This window comes from Schistocerca nitens, chromosome 2, assembly GCF_023898315.1.
Source record: "Schistocerca nitens isolate TAMUIC-IGC-003100 chromosome 2, iqSchNite1.1, whole genome shotgun sequence".
In the NCBI taxonomy this organism is placed as follows: Eukaryota; Metazoa; Arthropoda; class Insecta; order Orthoptera; family Acrididae; genus Schistocerca; species Schistocerca nitens.
Window position 1 is genome coordinate 1,028,685,764 of NC_064615.1, and position 17,205 is coordinate 1,028,702,968.

Sequence of the window (17,205 nt, forward strand, 5' to 3'; positions counted from 1 at the left end):
CAGCTTCTAGTAGCGCTATCACACGATCTCGTTCAAACTCAGTGAGGTGTTCAAAATAGTGTCTTTGTCGCCTTAAGGGCATTCTTGACTGACATCAATCCACCATGTAAAATCTCAAAAGTAACTAAGGCTCACGACCGTGACGGCGTGTATTTAAAGCAAATCTAATTTGCATTCTTGTAGCGGTGCTACTAGCGTCGCTCTTACGCGACTCGCGCGAAATTTGAATAGACATCATGTTTCAGATGTAGAAATAGTCCTACCAACTGTCGTTTATGCCACATCGTTCCTTCTTGGTGTTGCGATTGTTTTCCGTGAGTGTATATTTCCCTTTGAATCCTTTGAGGTTAATATATTTACATTTAACTTTCCCTGTGTCACTTTTAGTCTGCCTTGACGTCCATCAATTTTTACCTTTGTCCATCTTTTTTATTTCTTCTCTATCCTTCTTTCTGAGTTTGTTTACACCTGTTGTTAACTTTATTCCTAAGCAGCCTGTTCTCCTGGTTTCCTATCTCATTCATCTATAATCTATGAGATGGAATAAATCCTGAATTATTCAACGGTTTTGTGCCTCTAGATTCGCTATCCTCTGGTGGCACGCCCTTCCTTAATCGCTTCTTCATTTCTTCAAGTAGTTTATAATTTGCTGATCCGCTCTCGACGTTTTACCATAATTCAATGGTAGTTGCCATAAAAATGCCATTTCGTCTTACTTTGTCCCAAAATTGTCAGTTGTTGTTGTTGTTGTGGTCTTCAGTCCTGAGACTGGTTTGATGCAGCTCTCCATGCTACTCTATCCTGTGCAAGCTTCTTCATCTCCCAGTACCTACTGCAACCTACATCCTTCTGAATCTGCTTAGTGTATTGATCTCTTGGTCTCCCTCTACGATTTTTACCCTCCACGCTGCCCTCCAATGCTAAATTTGTGATCCCTTGATGCCTCAAAACATGTCCTACCAACCGATCCCTTCTTCTAGTCAAGTTGTTCCACAAACTTCTCTTCTCCCCAATCCTATTCAATACCTCCTCATTAGTTACGTGATCTACCCACCTTATCTTCAGCATTCTTCTGTAGCACCACATTTCGAAAGCTTCTATTCTCTTCTTGTCCAAACTGGTTATCGTCCATGTTTCACTTCCATACATGGCTACACTCCATACAAATACTTTCAGAAACGACTTCCTGACACTTAAATCTACACTCGATGTTAACAAATTTCTCTTCTTCAGAAACGATTTCCTTGCCATTGCCAGTCTACATTTTATATCCTCTCTACTTCGACCATCATCAGTTATTTTACTCCCTAAATAGCAGAACTCCTTTACTACTTCAAGTGTCTCATTTCCTAATCTAATCCCCTCAGCATCACCCGATTTAATTTGACTACATTCCATTATCCTCGTTTTGCTATTGTTGATGTTCATCTTATAACCTCCTTTCAAGACACTGTCCATTCCGTTCAACTGCTCTTCCAAGTCCTTTGCTATCTCTGACAGAATTACAATGTCATCGGCGAACCTTAAAGTTTTTACTTCTTCTCCATGAATTTTAATACCTACTCCGAATTTTTCTTTTGTTTCCCTTACTGCTTGCTCAATATACAGATTGAATAACATCCGGGAGAGGCTACAACCCTGTCTCACTCCTTTCCCAACCACTGCTTCCCTTTCATGCCCCTCGACTCTTATAACTGCCATCTGGTTTCTGTACAAATTGTAAATAGCCTTTCGCTCCCTGTATTTTACCCCTGCCACCTTCAGAATTTGAATGAGAGTATTCCAGTTAACGTTGTCAAAAGCTTTCTCTAAGTCTACAAATGCTAGAAACGTAGGTTTGCCTTTTCTTAATCTTTCTTCTAAGATAAGTCGTAAGGTTAGTATTGCCTCACGTGTTCCAACATTTCTACGGAATCCAAACTGATCTTCCCCGAGGTCCGCTTCTACCAGTTTTTCCATTCGTCTGTAAAGAATTCGCGTTAGTATTTTGCAGCTGTGACTTATTAAACTGATAGTTCGGTAATTGTATACCCTTTTGCCTGCTTCATTTACTGCATTTTTATATTTTCTCCGTTCATCAATTAAATTCAATATTTCTTCTGTTACCCAAGGATTTCTATTAGCCCTCGTCTTTTTACCTACTTGATCGTCTGCTGCCTTCACTACTTCATCCCTCAGAGCTACCCATTCTTCTTCTACTGTATTTCTTTCCCCCATTCCTGTCAATTGTTCCCTTATGCTCTCCCTGAAACTCTCTACAACCTCTCGTTCTTTCAGTTTATCCAGGTCCCATCTCCTTAAATTCCCACCTTTTTGCAGTTTCTTCAGTTTCAATCTGCAGTTCATAACCAATAGATTGTGGTCAGAATCCACATCTGCCCCTGGAAATGTCTTACAATTTAAAACCTGGTTCCTAAATCTCTGTCTTACCATTATATAATCTATCTGATACCTATTAGTATCTCCAGGATTCTTCCAGGTATACAACCTTCTTTTATGATTCTTGAACCAAGTGTTAGCTATGATTAAGTTATGCTCTGTGCAAAATTCTACAAGGCGGCTTCCTCTTTCATTTCTTCCCCCCAATCCATATTCACCTACTATGTTTCCTTCTCTCCCTTTTCCTACTGACGAATTCCAGTCACCCATGACTATTAAATTTTCGTCTCCCTTCACTACCTGAATAATTTCTTTCATCTCGTCATACATTTCATCAATTTCTTCATCATCTGCAGAGCTAGTTGGCATATAAACTTGTACTACTGTAGTAGGCGTGGGCTTTGTGTCTATCTTAGCCACAATAATGCGTTCACTATGCTGTTTGTAGTAGCTAACCCGCACTCCTATTTTTTTATTCAATATTAAACCTACTCCTGCATTACCCCTATTTGATTTCGTATTTATAACCCTGCAATCACCTGACCAAAAGTCTTGTTCCTCCTGCCACCGAACTTCACTAATTCCCACTATATCTAACTTTAACCTATCTATTTCCCTTTTTAAATTTTGTAACCTACCTGCCCGATTAAGGGACCTGACATTCCACGCTCCGATCCGTAGAATGCCAGTTTTCTTTCTCCTGATAACGACGTCCTCTTGAGTAGTCCCCGCCCGGAGATCCGAATGGGGGACTATTTTACCTCCGGAATATTTTACCCAAGAGGACGCCATCGTCATTTAATCATACAGTAAAGCTGCATGTCCTCGGGAAAAATTACGGCTGTAGTTTCCCATTGCTTTCAGCCGTTCGCAGTACCAGCACAGCAAGGCCGTTTTGGTTAATGTTACAAGGCCAGATCAGTCAATCATCCAGACTGTTGCCCCTGCAACTACTGAAAAGGCTGCTGCCCCTCTTCAGGAACCACATGTTTGTCTGGCCTCTCAACAGATACCCCTCCGTTGTGGTTGCACCTACGGTACGGCCATCTGTATCGCTGAGGCACGCAAGCCTCCCCACCAACGGCAAGGTCCATGGTTCATGGGGGAAGAAAAAAAATTGTCAGTATTACGTTTTAAATGTACTCTTTTTTCCTTATCTTGGATACCAACTACAGTTTACCACAGCTAGGTTACGTTACGAATATCAGCACTTGGATATGATTTGCTAATACTTAACATCCACATCACACCTAACCAAATTGCAGTTCGCTCGATATCTTCCCGTATAAAATGAATGCGCCATTGAAACCAGCAGACGATAAGAATTTGAATTAACTCGGCGCACTTGTCCATTATATCATCATTCTAACTTTTTCTGTATTGTAACTATTTGTAGAATTTTGTAAATTTACAATCGATGACTGTTTTAATCGTAATATTATACTCAACAGACCTTTCTGATCAACACTGTCGCCGCATAACTAGCGATGCAACATCTACGTTATTATACTTCTAGAATAATTCATTACATAGTTATTGTATGCACTGGCATACAGTGAGATGAGTCTGTTAGCACTGATGAAGTGGAAGTTCGCTTCTGACAGCTTATGAAAGAGCAGTTTAGCGAGCACAGTTGGATCTGAGTCGTGGTAAAATGCAGACGTATTAGTGACAGCAAGTTCCCTAGTTTCGAATTTAAAATATTATACAGTTAGTCTTGAGTCTATTAAAACAGTGATGCAAATTTGATAGTAAATGTTTGTGAAGAAAAAATTAACAGTTTATAAGACATCGAGGATAAATTATTCAGTGAGACGATTAGGTGGATTTTGGTAAATCGAGGCGTTGTCGAGTCGTTTATTGCCACTGCAGTTTAAAACTGTTTGAGAGAGGGAGTCAAAAAAGTGAGCTAATTTTGTAGTCTTTAGTTGGTGTACTTACGTACTGTGCACAGCTTAAATTAACGTACTTTACACAGCGCGGTCAGAAACAGTCTGAAAAACTTGTACGGGTGTTGCAGGGTAGGTAGTTCTGAGAAATATCTGTTCAGAAAAAGATTCGAGACGATGCGCCATTTCCGAGTTGATTAGCGTTGAAGCTAGCCAATCACGCTGTTATGCGCCCAGATTCAAGAGGCCCACCACATGCAGTTAGTCTCTGTTATTCACATAGCGTAGATGATAGCACAGACACTGCCCTGTCTTTGGCTCGAGTTCGATCCTTACTACCGACCCATGTCCAGTTTCTGTATTGCCCAATTGTTCGATTTTAGAAAACCAAACGAAGAACATGTCTGACGACACCGTCTCCGGTGGGTAACTTGAATTTGCGCAAGCATTTGCGCAAGCGACGGCCTGATTGGCTAACTTCAATGCTAATTAGATCAAATACCGTGAAACGTATCGAATTTTTTCTTAGCAATTATTTCTCATCACAACCTTCCCTACAACACTCTTACAAGCTTTTCAGACTGTTTCTGTCCACCGTGCATAATTTCAGCCACTGAAAATCTTACTACGTTAAATTCAGGGATGTATTACTCCTGTGTGATGAAGAGCGAGCGAAATCTGTCGTTTCGCACCACACATTGTCCCGACGTCCATTGAATAAAAGTGTGTAAATAAGAGGTAAATAAGAGGCTAGTGGAATGCAACTGAGCCCTAATATGGCCCATTATGCAACAGATACAGTCGTCCGTTGTCGTATGTCGTATTACACTGATCCAGAGTACACTGCTTCGTTAGCCGATGCCTCAACTTTTTCATTTTATTTCATTCCACTGTAACTCTGTGAAGATACAAGGCGTTTTACTGCATCGGTTATCACGGGAACGACATAAGAGGTTAAATGTCCATCTGAGTTTATTAATTTTAAGTATTACGTAACAGAGACAATGTTAATATGATTGATGTTTATTTTTTTCAGAGTTACAAATGTATACAAAATGTTTGTTTCCTTTGTTCCGCGAGGGATGGGGCATCTAAGCGGCAGCTGAAGGGATCTTCAACATGGCCCGAAATGTTGATGTCACCAGATGAAAACTTCAGAGAGTCGACAGACACGCGGAAGAAGAAGATACCAGAAGCTTGCTGTGGCCTACGTTATTCAAACAATTTAAATGTGATCCGAAACTAAAAACGAAATGTTGTAAGTTCAGTTCTGTGACAGCCACGAATACTGACACATGTGCGTGAAACTATTTACTTACATGGCAGTAGTCTGCATATATTGTTACGAAATAAAACAGATTGTGTCTTCTGAAAAGAAGATATAAACATGTATGGAATTCCTTATTTTGGAAAACACTAAATCCAATTTATTTGCTCTAAGATGTGTTAGAAGATCGTGAATAAGTGTCCTTTTATGAGTAGAAATTTGAATTTTGCTACAAAGTCAAGGGAAAGTGCTAGTTCATCTCTGACTTGGTGGTATTGGGCTAAAGTAATATGAACTGTGCAATCTCATATATTTTCAAAACCTAGGGACCCGACAAGTTCTCTCATCCATGAAAAGGGATTAGTTTCCTTATTACGGAAGTGTCTGAAGTGATTATAAATTACGCAGCAAATAATTTCAGATAACTGTCCGCCCCCGCTAGCTGAGTGGTCAGCGCGACAGAATGTCAGTCCTAAGGGCCTGGGTTCGATTCCCGGCTGGGTCGGAGTTTTTCTCCGCTCAGGGACTGGGTGTTGTGTTGTCCTAATCGTCATCATTTCATCCATATCGACGCGCAAGTCGCCGAAGTGGCGTCAAATCAAAAGACTTGCACCAGGCGAACGGTCTACGCGACGAGAGGCCCTAGCCACACGACATTATTATTATTATTATTTCAGATAGCTGAGAATTTTAATATGCGAGCCATAGATTGTTTCTCTTGCTGAACTTGGTGTTAACATTAAGCCATGATCACCGTTCAGTGTCCACAATTCGACAGCTAGAGTGGAATTAACTTGTCTAAATATTAATATTACTAATCTTGCACTGGACCTACCAAAACGTAATAAAACGTCCAAGAAGGTCTGAGTTAAGGGTTGAGATATTTACTGACGTCCTTTCCAGAGATCGCACCTAACCACACACACATCATATATATACACACCACACACACAACACATGTGTGTGTGTGTTTGGGGGGGGGGGGGGGGTCAGGTGCGATCTCTGGAAAGGACATCAGTAAATATCTCAATCCTTAGACCTTCTTGGAAGTTTTATTACGTTTTGGTAGTTCCAGTGCTGTTCTAAGGTGTGACCAACAAGATAATTGTTTGTACTGTTGGTACTGTAGTCTCGTCCAACAGCACCGTTACTGTTGTTGCGGTCTTCAGTCCAAACACTGGGCTGATGCAACCCTCCAAACTACCCTGTCGTGTGCAAGTCGCTACTTCTCTACATATTTACTGCTCCTTACATCCATCTGAACATACTTACTATAAATTTTATCCCCTCACAATGTATCCATTCTTTCATAGGGAATTCGTGTTAATATTTTGGAGCTATAACTTAATAAAGAGGTTGTTCTGTAATATTCACAACTCTCAGCCTTTCTTGAAACGAAGATTATTACATTTTTTTGGAGTCTGGGACATACTTGATATATTTCATATATGGTCCATACCAGGCAAAACAACATTCTCATGGTTGTTTATTCTATAGGATCTCAGTAATTCTGAGGAAATTTCGTCTACTCGAGATGCCATTTTTCGACTTAGGTCTTTCAGTTCTCTATCAAAGTCTTCTCACATATCGCTTCCTCATCTCACCTTCAACCACTTCGTGCCCTCTTTCCATAATAATATCTTGAAGTTTCTTTTCGTTAATAGCACTTCCATGTTTTTTTCCGCATTTCACCCTTTCCTTCTTTGCTGTGTAATGCATTCTCATCAGAGTTCTTGATGTTCATACCGGTGCTTCTCTTTGTCGCAGCGATACCTTCAATTTTCCTATGTGCAGCATTTATTTTCCAGCAGTCGTGCATGTATCAGCAGCTTTGTGTTTATCCTCTAGCATTTCCTGCTCCGTTGTTTTCTAGTTGCTGTTAATCATTTGTTTAAACATCTGTATTATTCTCATGTGATTTATCTGCTGACTTGTTATATTTTCTCCTTTCAGATATCAAATTTGGTATCGCGTGTATTATTCGAGGATTTATTGTAGCTGCAGCCTTTACTATTTCATCTACTGTAATATGTTTTCCGCCTGTTTCGATCAGTTATTGTTTAATGAAACTCTCAGGCACTTCTAGTTGTTACAACTTATCCAATTTCCATCGCCTTAATTTCCTACCTTTCGGCAACGTCTTCAGCTTTATTCTGCATTTCATATCTAATAAATGACGGCCAGATTTCACATTTGCTGCTGGGAATGTTTTGCATTTTAAAATCTGGTTTTCAAATCCCTATCTTACAATTAATTAACCTATCTGAAACCTTCTGGTGTCTCCAGATTCCTTCCATGCATGCAGCTTGCATTCATAATCCTTAAACCAAGAGTTTGCAATGGTTAAATTGAGCTCTACAGTATTCTGCCAAGTGGCTTTCCGTTTCGTAGATTTGCCCCTATCCACGTTCTCCTATTATTTTTCCTTATCGAATGGGGAACAGTCTGAAATTAATGATTTCCATTTATTTTCACGGAAACTACATTATATACAGAAAGCACACTAACACATTCACATAGAGCAAAATTTAGTTTTCTTTCCATCAACATGTGTTACGCACCTTTGCTAACGTGCTCGCAAAAACCCGAAGGAGCTGGGTCTAACCGCTGTATTAAAGCTTCGGTGACAGCGTCAGAGTCTGGAAATTATTGACCGTGTAGTATATCTTTCAAAGGAACAAGGAGATGGAAGCCTGAAGATAATAAATCCTAACTAAATGGTATATGTGGTAAGATAATCTGAATTGACAGTTGATTTAGTCTTGAAGACATCCAAAAGAGCCACAACCCGCCAATATCAGAAGACTGTACACATCACTTTTCCTGAAAATGGCTGTGCCTTCTTCACAGTCATCATCATCATCATCTTCTTCTTCTTCTTCTTTATCGGGGAATTTGGCGTTCCTACTCCACGGACGGTCTTTTTGATTCCGGCTTGAATAGTGGTATCAGTGACGATTGGTCCAGCATGTGTCGCAAATTTGCATTCAGTTAGTTTTTTAGTTTTGTGTAAGCATACACAGGGTTGGCCAAGGTTGCCTAACATCTTGGGTTGTGTATTACAAGTGACAGTCACGTGTATACAAAACTCCTTTGGCTTAATCAGTCAGTGATCACCACTGCCAAAAAGGGCCTGGTAGTGTAGTGGTTGTATTGCATGTGTTAATCATATGTGGTCTGTAGAAATAAACTACGCAAAGTTAAAGAAAGTGAATGTCCAGGTGCGAATAGGAGGGAAAGGCACACCGCGAAGGAAAAAGAAGGTTATTCATGCAACCACAGCAACCGATGACAAGAAATAATACGATCAAGTTTGACGTGACGTTAATTCAGTTGAAGACTCCTAAAGCCCAGGCGTCTTTGGCAGCTGATAAATTTGACATCACTTGCCTTAGGGGAACCCATCAAATTACAGAAATGTTACCGGGTGTTTTTAGTCACCTGGGCACTGAAGGGTCGACACAATTAAATCGCCTTGCATCGAGTGTGGCAAACAGTGCTGCAGCGGGCAAAGCTAGCATTGAAGAAGATGACCAAGATCCTGTCTTGTCGAGAACATCGACGAGGCGAGTAAGGGAGAGGTTACAGTAGCATCAGAGAAATCCAAGGGGAGATCCCAAGGGCGTACCCAGGATCTGAACTTGGGGGGGGGGGGGGGGGGGCAGGTCATACTAGTCTCAGGAGACAAGGACTCGAGACAACATACAGCACTTATTATTAAATAAAACAGTAAACCAGTGAAAAACTGCTTTTAATAAACATTTTAAATACAAGAATGCACTTGTACAATCCGAGAAAACATGCAGCATTTCTTATGAAATAAAACAGTAAACTAGAGAAAAACTGCGAATATCTTCTAGGGAGGGCAGCTGCTCCCCCTGCCCCTCGCTGGGTACGCCCATGGAAGATCCACAAGAGGCGGAAAACAAGAAAAATCCGAAGAAAATAGGTGGAAGCAACACACAAGGAGAACAGAAAAATCTGAAGGCTTAGTTTTTTCCCCATGAAAAGAGGCTCTAGCCCTAAATCATCGAAGAAGTGACGGCAGTCTTCCTGGAAATTTTGATGTGCTTTTGCAACAGCACTTGTATAAAATTTAATTTCATTGTATCGGAATAAAATCAGCATTAAATTTTAGTAAAAATAACTTTGATTGTACACTTACTTGGTACAGTTGAAAGATAAAAAATAATTTTCATTTTTTTCACGTGTTATAAATCTCTTAAACTTTGGAAGAGAAATGTTCAGTTAGTGTCTTAAAGTTGTTTTCTATTCTTTAAACACAGTGTTTCATCAGCTGTTGAGCAAGTGTGATTTAACTAGCAGATGGTACAATAAAACTGATAGAAGAAGAATGAATAAAGTGCGTGCCCTGAAATGTAATAGTCATCATTGGATGAAATTCCTGTCGTAACAACGGAATTTTCATCCTGCCTTTAACCTAGGCTTCATGTCGCAATGACTTGAACATTCGCCTGAAAAGACACTCGGCATTACTGCTATATGTTAGCAACAAGCAGGTCGCAGAAGTTGCATCTAATAAGAAGAGTTTCGCCAGGTCGTTTAGCAAACGAATTATTACACAACTACTGAAATACAGCAATCAGCACCTAAAATTACTCACTTCTCCTGCACTGAAGAGGCCAAGAAACTAGTACACCTGCGTAATATCGTATAGGGCTCCCGCGTGCACGTAGAAGTGTCGAAACACGGCGTGGCATGGATTCGACTAATGCCTGAATGCAGTGCTGTGGGGAATTGACACCATGAACTCTGCAGGGCTGTCCATACATCCGTAAGAGTACGAGGGGGTGGAGATCTCATCTGAACACCGCATTGCAAGGCATCCAAGATATGCTCAATAATGTTCATGTCTGGGGAGTTTGGTGACCAGCTTAAGTGTGTAAACTCAGAAGAGTCTTCCTGGAGCCACTCTGTAACAGTTCTGGACGTGTGGTGAGTCGCATTGTCCTGGATGGAATTGCCCAAGTCCGTCGGAATGCACAATGGACATGAATGGATGCAGGTGATCAGACAGGATGCTTACGTACGTGTCACCTGCCAGAGTCGTATCTAGACGTATCAACGGTCCTATATCAATCCAAATGCATACTCCCGACACCGTTACGCAGCCTGCAACAGTTTGAACAGCTCCCTGCTGGCGTTCAGTGTCCATGGTTTCATGAGGTTGTCTCCATACCCGTAAACGTCCATCCGCTCGCTACAATTTGAAACGAGATTCCTCGGACCAGGCGAAACGTTTCCAGTCATTAACAGTCCAATGTCGATGTTGACGGGCCCAGGCCAGACGTAAAGCTTTGTGTCGTTCAGTCATCAAGGGTACAAGAGATGGGTCTTCGGCTCCGAAAGCCGATATCGATGATGTTTCGTTGAATGGTTCACACGCTGACACTTGTTGATGCCCCAGCATTGAAATTTCCAGAAATATGCGGAAGGGTTGCACTGTTGTCACGTTGAACGATTTTCTTCAATCGTCTTTGGTCCCTTTCTTGCAGAATCTTTTTTCGTTCGCAGCGATCCTGATATGCACGATACATTCGTGAAACGGTCGTACGGGAAAATCCCAGCTTGGAGATGCTGTGCCCCACCGCTTGTGCGCCGTCTATAACAGCACGCTCAAACTCACTTGAATATTGATAACCTGCCATTGAAGCAGCAGTAACCAATCTAACAACTGCGCCAGAGACTTGTTGTCTTACATAGGCGTTGCCGACCGCAACGCGGTATTCCGCCTAATTACGTATCTCTGTACTTGGATACGCATGCCTCTACCAGTTTCTTTGGCGCTTCAGTGTATATAGTCTCCACACACCATTACTTTGCGCCGATTGATTCCAAAAGACGCACTGACCTTACATCTAGTCTAGGGTGGCCAAATTATTTTCAGTGAAAACCGGGACACATTCACCCGGGTGCCAATGGACACCTCATTCCACATGTACCCAGGTTTCTTAATTTTAAATATTAACGTTTTGTTGATACATTTTGTTAACCCGATTATTATAACTAATAAGAGGATACAAAAGATTGATATAATCTAGATTATCTGTATAATTAATGACATTTAATAAACGTATACAGTAATAAAGAAATGTATTACGATTTTACAAAATTTTACAGCCATTCTACTTTTAATCAATTAATATTAACATGAGCTTTAATATTACTGAGCACTTGTAGATGGAATTGACTGTCCTTGGAGAAAAGGGTATTTTTCACTGCCTCCAGCCTTCTTGATTATGTCTTTGTTCATTGAGACACAGTGATAAAACTCGGCACAATCCAGTTTGTAGTTGTACAGGATCTGCAGGATTGCTTCAAGAGAGTCCACCTCCATATCCACTGGATATTCATGAACGAAAATATTCTTTCCACATTGGCATTATGGGCTGGGATTGCAAATAAATACCTTGCAATTATTACCAACTCAGAGTAATGCTGAAGACAGTCACAGCTTTTAAAAAAACTCACCCACTTCTCATGACATTCCAATGGTGTTTTTTTTTTTCATCATTCCACTTGTGAAGACTTTCTTCAACAAAATTTGTGAGTATGCCGAACTGATCAAAGAGAATGGAATCATCGATTTCAATCTCTTTACTCTTCAAATAAGAAACTGTCTCTTCAACACTTTCCCATTTTGGCACTCTCTTCAGTAACATCCAATCAAACGCTCCACTTGGTGAGATATTCTACACAAGTGTCATAAAACTTGTTAACTTCTTCTCTAAAACTCCTTTCCGCTGCTTCTGATACTTCTGCTCTTTTAAGGACAGATTTAACATTAAAAGAAATGAACTGCTGTTCTCTCCTCTTAGTAACATTTCCAGAGTATTTTTCGAAACATCATTTACCTCTATTACACTTTTCGTGCTTCCCTCAATTTCCTTTATCCCATACTGCAAAGTGCTAAGCTGACTGTGAATGAACCATACGTAGGCTTCACTTAAAGGGTTACTGAAAAACTGAACCAATATTTTGGGGGCTTTGTCTTCATTTAGGAAAAAAAATCTTTTAACGGTTCAAACAGGCAGAACCAGTTCAAACAGGCGGATTACTCTTTCAACTGCTGGAAACAGTGATAACCAGCGAGTTTTTGAGTGACACATTACATTCATATATTCAGTTCCCACATAATCACAGAACTCCTTAAGCCTCTCTGTTCTAACAGTATATATGTAAAAGTGTGAGTATACCTTCATGACGATAGTTTCAACATCACAGCTTAAACTGCCGGCAGATATCTGCACGCTTTTGTGTAAAATATGTGCAGGGCACCCTATGCCTTCAGTGTTTTCATGCAATGTTGCCTTTAATTTGGTAAATACGTTGCATTTGCCTTGTCTTTTTAAACCAGCAAAGTTTGTGTTGATGTTGTCTCCACAAAATGCCACACATTTATTTTTCTCAAGATCAAACATTTCGATAGTATTCATACAAAATCTTGAAATTTCGTCAGATGTTTCATTAGGTGGGGAACTCAGCTTCAAAAGTTTGGTCTGAATTCCCTGATTAATATCGAAAAACTGAACAACAAACGGAAATATTTTAGTGGTCTTATGATTGCTGGCATCAGTGGATATCCCGTAGAAAGACTTTTTGATGTATTCAAGGCTTTCCTTTACACTCTGGGGAGCAATAACTCCTTTCACTAAGGCTGACACTTTAGTTCTTGCTGAACTAAACTTTTTTTGCAATGGAAGAATCATCAAACATAATGCTGTTAAGCTTATTAGTACAGTCACTAGATCTATAAGTTTGCGACCGCTACGGTCGCAGGTTCGAATTCTGCCTCGGGCATGGATGTGTGTGATGTCCTTAGGTTAGTTAGGTTTAAGTAGTTCTAAGTTCTAGGGGACTCATGACCTCAGATGTTAAGTCCCATAGTGCTCAGAGCCATTTTTTTCTATAAGTTTGGTGATGTTTTACCGTGTGGTAGGCTAGTGTAAGCTCAGCAGCTCGAACTTTCGTCTCTTCACTTGACTAATGTTTCACAAAATAATTTTGTAGAGTTTTACTGCAGCTCGGTGCACTGTATCTGTTAATGTGTTTCTTTGACCTGATGTGATCAACTATGTCGGAACGTCCACCATGACTTATACTAATAAACAATTACATACGGAACACTCTGCTTCGTAATCAAAACGACCTTTCTTAATGAAATTCCATTCCTTGGAATAACAGTCACTGAACTTGCAGGCACGTTTCGGCATTGCGTTTCACAGTACTGCAGCAATAATACCACTAATATGAGAAAAAACTACTACACTGTCCTGACAATGGGTGTGTAAGTGGCGCGACAATCGGACGGTTTCATAGCTCTGTTACAATAATACAACTTACTACTTCTTGGCCAAAGTACCGCTCAAAGTAAATTATTGCCTGAGTGTATCAATACTGATATTGTGATTACTAGTATGGGACAGTGGAGGTTTCAGACAAATAAGCTGAAATATATTAATTTCTTGTGTTGTATTTCTTTTTATACAGCGAAATCCCAAAAATTTGAGAAAGTTTCACGAAATGTATTTAAAAACTGAATTCCGTGTCTTTTGAGCGTCCCGAAACAAGTTTTCGAGACACCGGAACAAAGTAATGAAAACCGGGACAATTCCGGTTTTCCGGGACGTTTGGTCACCCTAATCTAGTCACGTCTACTACACTCCTGGAAATGGAAAAAAGAACACATTGACACCGGTGTGTCAGACCCACCATACTTGCTCCGGACACTGCGAGAGGGCTGTACAAGCAATGATCACACGCACGGCACAGCGGACACACCAGGAACCGCGGTGTTGGCCGTCGAATGGCGCTAGCTGCGCAGCATTCGTGCACCGCCGCCGCCAGTGTCAGCCAGTTTGCCGTGGCATACGGAGCTCCATCGCAGTCTTTAACACTGGTAGCATGCCGCGACAGCGTGGACGTGAACCGTATGTGCAGTTGACGGACTTTGAGCGAGGGCGTATAGTGGGCATGCGGGAGGCCGGGTGGACGTACCGCCGAATTGCTCAACACGTGGGGCGTGAGGTCTCCACAGTACATCGATGCTGTCGCCAGTGGTCGGCGGAAGGTGCACGTGCCCGTCGACCTGGGACCGGACCGCAGCGACGCACGGATGCACGCCAAGACCGTAGGATCCTACGCAGTGCCGTAGGGGACCGCACCGCCACTTCCCAGCAAATTAGGGACACTGTTGCTCCTGGGGTATCGGCGAGGACCATTCGCAACCGTCTCCATGAAGCTGGGCTACGGTCCCGCACACCGTTAGGCCGTCTTCCGCTCACGCCCCAACATCGTGCAGCCCGCCTCCAGTGGTGTCGCGACAGGCGTGAATGGAGGGACGAATGGAGACGTGTCGTCTTCAGCGATGAGAGTCGCTTCTGCCTTGGTGCCAATGATGGTCGTATGCGTGTTTGGCGCCGTGCAGGTGAGCGCCACAATCAGGACTGCATACGACCGAGGCACACAGGGCCAACACCCGGCATCATGGTGTGGGGAGCGATCTCCTACACTGGCCGTACACTACTGGTGATCGTCGAGGGGACACTGAATAGTGCACGGTACATCCAAACCGTCATCGAACCCATCGTTCTACCATTCCTAGACCGGCAAGGGAACTTGCTGTTCCAACAGGACAATGCACGTCCGCATGTATCCCGTGCCACCCAACGTGCTCTAGAAGGTGTAAGTCAACTACCCTGGCCAGCAAGATCTCCGGATCTGTCCCCCATTGAGCATGTTTGGGACTGGATGAAGCGTCGTCTCACGCGGTCTGCACGTCCAGCACGAACGCTGGTCCAACTGAGGCGCCAGGTGGAAATGGCATGGCAAGCCGTTCCACAGGACTACATCCAGCATCTCTACGATCGTCTCCATGGGAGAATAGCAGCCTGCATTGCTGCGAAAGGTGGATATACACTGTACTAGTGCCGACATTGTGCATGCTCTGTTGCCTGTGTCTATGTGCCTGTGGTTCTGTCAGTGTGATCATGTGATGTATCTGACCCCAGGAATGTGTCAATAAAGTTTCCCCTTCCTGGGACAATGAATTCACGGTGTTCTTATTTCAATTTCCAGGAGTGTATGGCGGAACGTCCACCATGACTTATACTAATAAAACAGTTACATACGGAACACTCTGCTTCGTAATCAAAACGATCTTTCTTAATGAAATTCCATTCCATGGAATAACAGTCACTGAACTTGCAGGCACATTTCGGCATTGCGTTTCACAGTACTGCAGCAATAATACCACTAATATGAGAAAAAACTATTGCAGTTTGTCTGACAAAACATAAACTACTACACTGTTCTGACAATGGGTGTGTGAGTAAGTGGCGCGACAATCGGACGGTTTCATAGCTCTGTTACAATAATACAACTTACTACTTCTTGGCCAAAGTACCGCTCAAAGTAAATTATTGCCTGAGTGTATCAATACTGATATTGTGATTACTAGTATGGGACAGTGGAGGTTTCAGACAAATAAGCTGAAATATATTAATTTCTTGTGTTGTATTTCTTTTAATATAGCGAAATCCCAAAAATTTGAGAAAGTTTCACGAAATGTATTTAAAAACTGAATTCCGTGTCTTTTGAGCGTCCCGAAACAAATTTTCCGGACACCGGAACAAAGTAATGAAAACCGGGACAATTCCGGTTTTCCGGGACGTTTGGTCACCCTAATCTTGTCACGTCTACTGTATTGTCTCCACAGACCTTTAACCAACGTCGATTGATTTCAAAAGGCGCACTTCGTTGAGCAATGCGGAATTTAGTGACACATGTCTGTTTTACACGCTCATCGGTGTAAGGCGACAGTCTGGGATGCTTCCCTGCCGCTGGTTATCTGTTTAAGAACAACTAAAGATTCAAAAATTAGAACTGTACTAATGATATTTTTCCCACGCTGAAAAGACAATAAACTTACAAAAAAATATCACTTCGGAATGACCGTAGCGTATTTTTAACCTTCCCAGCAAGTAGTGAAGCGCGATGACCAAACTAGCGGCTGTGGAGTGTGCGATACAGCTCCTGCAACAGGGGTGGATCAGCGCGGCAGACAGAGCTGTCTGCGATGTCCGCCGCGCGGCGCTCTCGTCCAGTGAAATACGCGCAGCAGCCGCCGGCCGCAGCTGCGCCCCTCCCCTTCAATCCCCCCCTCCCACCCCCTCAACACCAACATCCCAGTCACCTGCTAAATCACCCTGCAGGCCACACAGCGGGCGTTGTCGCCAGGCAACTGCCGAGTCCACAGCCCCGGCGAAAGGGTGCGGGTTTTGAAACGAGCGTATTCCACGTGCTGCTGCTGCGGCGACTACTGCGAGAACTGACCCACACTGCAGTTTGTGCCCAGTGTCGCAAGTATAAAGTAGGGGATCAATAAGGCAGCTGTATTCACAAAGAAGAACTACTGATCTCCTTAGCACTTTGTCATAGCGTCTCATGGCCTACCAGGCTATTCCAACAGCCGGACTGGACTCGCATGCGGGAGGACGACGGTTCAATCTAGCGTCCGGCCATCCTGATTTAGGTTTTCCGTGATTTCCCTAAATCGCTCCAGGCAAATGCCAGGATGGATCCTTTGAAAGGGCACTGCCGACTTCCTTCCCCATCCTTCCTTTTTCTCTGCCGTGTCGGCACATATTC